Below are 7,867 nucleotides of genomic sequence, written 5' to 3' on the forward strand. Positions count from 1 at the left end.
CTGGAACTGGAGTTAATGGACAGGTGTTAGCTGCCATGTGGGTGCTGGGAACCGAACCCATATCCTCTGCAAGAGAAGTCAGTGCTCTTAACACCTAAATCATCTCTCCAGCTCCTGTTACTTGTTTTGTAATTATAGCTAGTCTGACAGGGGAGATGGAATGGCAACATCATTTTAATTTGTATTTCCCTGGTGACGTGATTATTGTCACTAATACTCCATCCTTTGCATGTTTATTGACTGAGGGGTTTTGTATTTAGTTATTTTAAGTTTTTTTTTTTACATTCTAGACATTAACCTGTCAGATGTACAGCTAGCAAGATTTTTCTCCCATTCTCTAGGCTGTTTTTCCTCTTAATTAATTTCTTCCTTTCCTGTTCATACATTTTTTACCTTTATGAAACTTCATTTGTCAGTTCTTGATATTTCTAAACTTTTGGAGCCCATTTTAAAAAGTCTTGGCCTATGCCTGTATCTTGAAACACTTTCCATGTTTTGCTCTAACATAATCAGTGTTTCAATTCTTACATCAAGGCCTTTGATATGTTTTTAATTGATTTTTATACAGGGTGAGAAATAAGATCTATTTTTATAATAGGGAAAACAGTACCAGAAACCTCATCGTTCAAATCAGGCACCAAGGGACAAAGTGGAAAGTCACAGCTTTAGTCCTGACCCTGCAGGGAGTCAGCCCAGGGGCATAATCTCCAAAACCTGAGCAATAGGCAACAGTCTTTTCCAGTACATACAAACAATTTAGTGTAGTTTCAGACCCACTCTGGCATTGGTGGGTGTCAAGGTCACAGGGCTTTTCAGCCTCCTTTTATGCCCATAGATTAGAATTCAAGTGGGTAAGCTTGTTCACAAAAGCCAGAGTGAAGAGTATACACCTGTATTCTCAAGCCAGTAGGAGGGCTGGTTTCCTAGGTAACTTGAATTTAAGTTCTTAAGCAGGCAGGTGCTGACAAGTAGAGGCTGTTTTCTTAGTCTAGCTGCTCTGGATTTTGTCTTAAGCAATCTTAGTTTTCTTCCTTAGTAATTCGTTTTCCGCTTCAGTTTCATTTTTCTATATGTAAATATTCAATTTTCTCAGCACTGTGTATAGAAAAGGACATCTTTTCTCCAGTATATGTCTTTAGCGTCTCTGTCAAAATAGGTGTTGCAGCTGTGTGGGTTCATTTCTAAGTCTTCTATTCTGCCAGATCGGTTGACATGTCTGCTTTTGTGCCAGTACCATGCTGGTTTTGCTTCTATAGTTCTGTAATATAGTTGAGATTATATGTTCTGCTTTAACTATTTGGGGTCTTTTTGGCTTCCATGTGAATTTTAGGATTTTGTTCCTATTTCTGTTAATGGTGTTATAATTTTGATGGGGGATTGAATTGAATTTATAGATCATTTTTGGCAATATAGCTATTTTCATGATATTAATTCTGCTAACTCATGAGTCTGAGAGAAATTTCTAGTTTCTAGTATCTTCAATTATTTTCTTCGGTGTTTTAAATTTTTCATGTAGGTCTAGGGAGATGACTCTACAGACAAAAGTGCTTACTACACAAGCCTGACAACCAGAGTTTGAGCCTTGGAACCCAATAAGAAGTTGTATATGGTGACAGGCATCTCTAAACCCAGTGCTCCTACAGAGAGATGGGAAGCAGAGACAGGCAAATCACCCCGAAGCTCACAGGCCAGCTGGTCTACAGTAAAAACCATGGCAGCAGGAACAAGAGAGTCTGCCTCAGTAAGGCAGATGGTGAGAGCTGCCTCCCAAAACCTGTCCTCTGACCTGTACACCTGCCATGGAATGTCTGCACTCACCCTCCGCCACCCCCACCCCATCCCCATACACACAAACACTGATTAAATACAAATACAGTTATTAAAAAATTATAAAATTTCATTGTAAAGAGCTTTCGCCTTGGTTAAGGTTCATTCTTTCTGTGTTTGTTTCTATAAGTTGGAAATGGAATTGTCCCAAGTTGTTTTTCAGCATGTTCACTCTTGGTTTGTAGGAAAGTGATTAATTTTTTATGCATTGATTTTGTATTTTGCTGCTTTGATAAAGTATATATTAGTCCTAAGAGTTTTCTGATATAGTCTCTGGAATCTCTTTTGTATAGAATCATATAATATGCAAATAGGGCAATTTGACTCCTTCTTTTCCTGTATATAATCTGTTCGTTTATTTCTCTTGCATCACTGCTTAAAGTAAGACTTCAAGAACTACACTGAGTAGGAGTGGAGACACTGGAACTCTTGTCTCATTCCTGACTTAGTAGAAATTCTTTGGATTTTTCTTCATTTGGCTTAATGTTCAGTATAAATTTGCTGCATATGGCCTTTACTATGTTGAGGTATTTTTTTTCTGTTACTAATTTTGTCAAGATATTTATCATGAAGGATGTTGAACTTTGTCAAAGGTATTTTCCTCATCTATTAAGGTAACCATGTGATTTCTGTCCTTGAAGTCTATTTATGTGATGGACTGATTTATTGATTGCATATGTTAAAATATCTTTGCATCTCTGGAACAAATAACTTGGTCATGGTGAATGACCTTTTAAATGTGCTGTTAAAATCAGTTTACAAGTATCTTTTACATTAATTATTTAATGTGTATATGTGGCACAGCATGCAAGGGGAGCCCAAAGACAACTTATGAGAGTTGATTCTCTCCTTCCACCAGGTGGGCTCTGAGAATCAAGCTCAGGTTGCCAGCCTTGCCAGAAAACTCCTATACTTACTCTGCTATCTCCATGATCCCAGTTTACAAGTGCTATACTGACAATTTTCTGCATCCATCTTGATCAAGTAAATTAGCCTATAATTTTCTTTCCATTTTAATTGTGTCTTTATCTGGTTTGGATGCTAGGGTAGAATTCCCTCCCTTTCTGTTTAATGGAATAGTTTTCAGAGCATTTGTGCTTTTTGTTTTTTTCTTCGGATACAGTTTGGTAGGATTCAGCATCTAGTTTTTGGTTATTATTTTAGTTGGGAGACTCTTCATTACCACTTCAATCTCATTGTTCGTTACAGGTATGTTTAAGTTGCTTCAAATTTTGGAATTGTGCTGAGCTCTCCATCTTCCTAACATGCCTTCCTCACCGCTCCCCCAATACACTGAATTATGAGATTAATTCTTTTTGACATTCTTCATACATTCCATTCTTGAAATGCTTGTTGCTATACTTACAAATCCATAGGGCTTCCCAATGGTTCCCTCAGCCCCACAGCTCCCATGCTGGACAGTTCCCTCATCCTCTTCCACACACTCAAGTCCAGGCTCCTGACCCTCCTACTGCATACACACTTGATCTAACTACAGATCACATAGTCCATTTGTAAGAAATTCAGCTGAACATGCCTAATCACAACTGAATACCTTTCTATCCTTTGCCCTTTTTACTCCACAGAAATCTAAGAGCATGCCAGGCTTACCCAGGCTGCCTGGAATCCCAGCACTTGGGAAGCCAATGAAGGAAGATGCAATTTCAAAGCCAGTATGGGCTATATAACAAGGCCCTGTTCCAAAACTCAACTAGAAGAAAATAAACACACTACTCTAAACCAAGATCCTATTCATCCGTTGTAGCCTAGGTGACACTCTATGAACTCCGTGAAGCCCAGCACATTCTATCCAATAAGGTCAGCTCTCCTCTGATATTTTGATGTCTTGTTTCTACCTGATAATAAGCTTATCTGATACAGCCTTTAGTTCTGCATACCTCTCTCCTTTGCTGCCACAATACCTCTACCATATGGGAAAATGGCTTATTTTCTATGTTACTGAATTTCTCAGAGCACCTAACAATGCTTTCCATGCACATTTGTAAAAATCACATGTGTAAATAAAAAAGGAACCCAACCCAGATTACTTTACCCAGTCAAAATGTCTATCATAGTGGAAGGGGAAAGAAAAATCTTCCACGACATAAATAGGCTGAAAGAATTCATGTCCACAAAACCAGCCCTTCAGAGAGCTCTGGAAGAAATACAAAGAGCTGAAGAAAGGAACGACTATACACATGGAGTGATGGAAAGAAATTCAAGGAAGTTATAACTGTGGAAATGCACAGCTATACAAAGAATGTGAACAGAAATTAAAGTGAGAAGATTCAGTGCACATCTTTCATTAATAACTTTAAATATCAATGGACTGAACTCCCCAGGCAAAAGACACAGACTAGTTGAATGGATTAAGAAACAAAACCCATATTTTTGTTGTCTGCAAGAAACTCATCTCACTTTCAATGATAGGCACTACCATAAGGTGAAAGGATGGAAAAAAATATACCAAGTAAATGGTACTAAGAAAAAAGCAGCCATTGCAATCCTAATATCTGATAAATTAGACTTTAAAACTAATCATAAGAGACAGAGAAGGCCACTTCATTCTGATCAAAGGAGCAATAACCTAAGAAGATATTACAAAAATGAACACATATTCACCAAACTCTGGTGCACCTAACTTCATAAAAACAGTACTACAGGACTTTAAGACCCAAATTAATCCCAACTCATTAATAGTACGGGACTTCAATACCCCATTGTCACCATTAGATAGGTCAACAGGACAGAGAATTAACAGAGAGGTATCAGAATTAAACAACACCATATATCAAATGGACCTAACATAACACTATCGAATATTCCACCCAAGCACCAAAAAATACACTTTCTATTCAGCACCCCATGGAACCTTTCCAAAATCAACCATATACTGGGGAAAAAAAAAAAAAAAAACCTCAATGAATACAAAAAGGTTGAAATAATTCCATGCATTCTATCAGACCAAGATGCAATAAAGCTCAAAATCAACACCAGAAGAAGCCCCAGTAACCACATGAACGTATGGAGATTAAACAACACACTCCTGAATGATGAATGGGTCAAAAGAGAAATTAAGAAAGAAATAAAAGTATTCGTGGAACTAAATGAAAAGGACAACACAACACAACAAAACCTCTGGGACACACTGAAAGCTGTTCTAGAGGGAAGTTTATAGCTCTAAGTGCCTACATTAAAAAATCAGAAAGCACACAAATAAATGACTTAACACTGCAACTCAACACACTTGAAAAGCAACAGCAAACAAAACCCAAACCCAGCAGACAAGAAAAAATAACAAAAATCAGAGCAGAAATTAATGAAATAGAAACAAAGAGCACAATACAAAGAATCAACGAATCCAAGAGCTGTTTTTTGAGAAGATAAACAACATTGATAGACCACTAACCCAGTTAACCAAAAGAAAGAAAGAGCACCTCCAAATCAACAAAATCAGAGATGAAAGGGGACACATCACCACAACAGACACCAAAGAGATCCAGAACATTATAACAGAATACTTTAAAAACCTATATGCTACTAAATTTGAAAACCTAAAAGAAATGGGAAATGGATGGATATCTAAAGGCATGGGAACCACCAAAACTAAACCAAGAAGAGATTAACAGCTTAAACAGACCAGTAACACAAAAAGAAATTGAAACAGTAACACAAAACTTCCCAACTAAAAGAAGCCCAGGACCAGATGGATTTGCAGCAGAATTCTACCAAACATTTAAAGAGGATCTACATCCAATACTACTTAAGTTATTCAAAAAGATAGAAATGGAGGGAGTACTTCCAAATTCCTTCTATGAAGCCAGCATCACTCTAATACCAAAGCTAGTTAAAGATATAAACAAAAAAGAAATCTATAGACCCATATCTTTAATGAACATAGATGCTAAAATTCTCAACAAAATACTTGCAAACCGCATACAGACACACATCAAAAAGATCATCCACCATGATCAAGTTGGCTTTATTCCAGAGATGCAGGGATGGTTTAATATACAAAAGTCAGTAAATATCATAAATCATATAAATGGGCTCAAAGTCAAGAATTGCATGGTCATCTCAACAGATGCAGAGAAGGCCTTTGACAAAATTCAACATGTTTTTCTGTTCAAAGTCCTAGAGGGAATTGGACTGGAGGGAACATACCTCAACATAATTAAAGCCATATATAACAAACCCACAGCCAACATCATTCTAAATGGAGAAAAACTGGAAGCATTCCCATTGAAATCAGGAACCAGACAAGGCTGTCCACTATCTCCACTCCTCTTTAACATAGTGCTTGAAACTCTTACAAGAGCAATAAGACAAGAGAAAGAAATTGAAGGAGTAATAATTGGAAAAAAGAGATCAAATTATCCTTTTTTGCAGATGATATGATATTATGTCTAAGAGACGCCAAAAATTCCAAGTTCAGTAAAGTGGCAGGTTATGAAATTAACCTTAAAAAGTCTATAGCCTTTCTATATACCAATAACAAGCAATCAGAGAAAGAGTACATGGAAACACTCCACTTCACTACAGCTGAAAAAAAAAAATCTCAGAATAAACCTAACCAAAGACGTTAAAAACCTCTACAAAGAAAATGTTAATTCCTTAAAGAAAGAGATTGAGGAAGACATCAGAAGATGGAAGGACCTCCCATGCTCATGGATTGGAAGAATTAATATTGTGAAAATGATCATCCAGCCAAAAACTATTTATAGATTCAATGCAATGCCAATCAAAATCCCCAAGATATTTTTCACAGAATTGGAAAAATACATCCTAAAATTCATATGGAAGCACAAAAGACCTCAGATAGCCAAAGCAACACTGAGCACTAACTGCAATGCTGGAAGAATTACTATACCCGATATTAAACTGTATTACAGAGTGATAGCCATAAAAACAATATGGTACTGGCACAAAAATAGACCCATAGATCAATGGAACAAAATTGAAGACCCAAATATGAATACATTCAATTTCAGCCACCTGATATTTGACAAAGGAGCCAAGAACACTCAATGGAGGAAAGACACATGGTGCTGGCTAAAATGGATCTCCATCTGTAGAAGAATGAAACTAAACCCCTATCTTTCACCTTGCACAAAAGTCAACTTAGAAGAAAATATTGGCAGTAACTTACAGGATATAGGTGTAAGAAAGGATTTTCTAAATCAGACAGAAGTTGCTCAGGAATTAAGATCAGCAATCAATAAGTGTGACCCCATTAAACTATAAAGCTTCTGTATAGCAAAAGAAACAATCAAAAAAATGAAGAGAAAACCCACAGAATGGGAGAAAATCTTCACCAGTGACACGTCTGACAGAGGTTTAATATCCAGAATATATAATGAACTAAAAAAACTAAGTATCAAGAAAGGAAGTAACTCAATTAAAAGGTGGGCTAAGGAACTTAACAGAGAGTTCTCAAAAGAAGAAATGAAGATGGCTAAGAAGTATCTTAAAAAGTGTTCATCATCACTAGTAATTAGGGAAATGCAAATTAAAACCACTTTAAGACTTCATCTTACCCCAGTCAGACTGGCTAAGATCAAGAGAACAAATGATACCAAATGTTGGAGGGGATGTGGGGAAAGGGGAACACTCATCCACTGCTGGTGGGGCTGCAAACTTGTTCAACCCCTATGGAAAGCAGTGTGGAGAACTCTTAAAAAACTAAAACTGAACCTACCATTTGACCCAGTTATACAACTCCTTGGCATATACCCAAAGAACTCATCCTATTGCAGAACCACTTGTATATCCATGTTTGTTGCTGCTCTTTTCAAAATAGCTAAGAGATGGAAGCAACCTAACTATCCCTCAACTGACGAGTGGATAATGAAAATGTGATTTATACAGTGGAATTTGATTCAGCAGTAAAGAAAGATGAAATCATGAAATTTGCAGGTAAATGGATGGAACTAAGAAACTTTTATAATAAGTGAAGTAACATGCTCAGAAAAAGAAAAAAAAGGGGGGGGGGCATATGTTCTCCCTCATATGTGGATCCTAGCACCAAATCCTTATAAGT

The sequence above is a fragment of the Nannospalax galili genome, unplaced genomic scaffold (genome assembly GCF_000622305.1).
Source record: "Nannospalax galili isolate Female #2095 unplaced genomic scaffold, S.galili_v1.0 scaffold462, whole genome shotgun sequence".
NCBI classification, from domain to species: Eukaryota; Metazoa; Chordata; class Mammalia; order Rodentia; family Spalacidae; genus Nannospalax; species Nannospalax galili.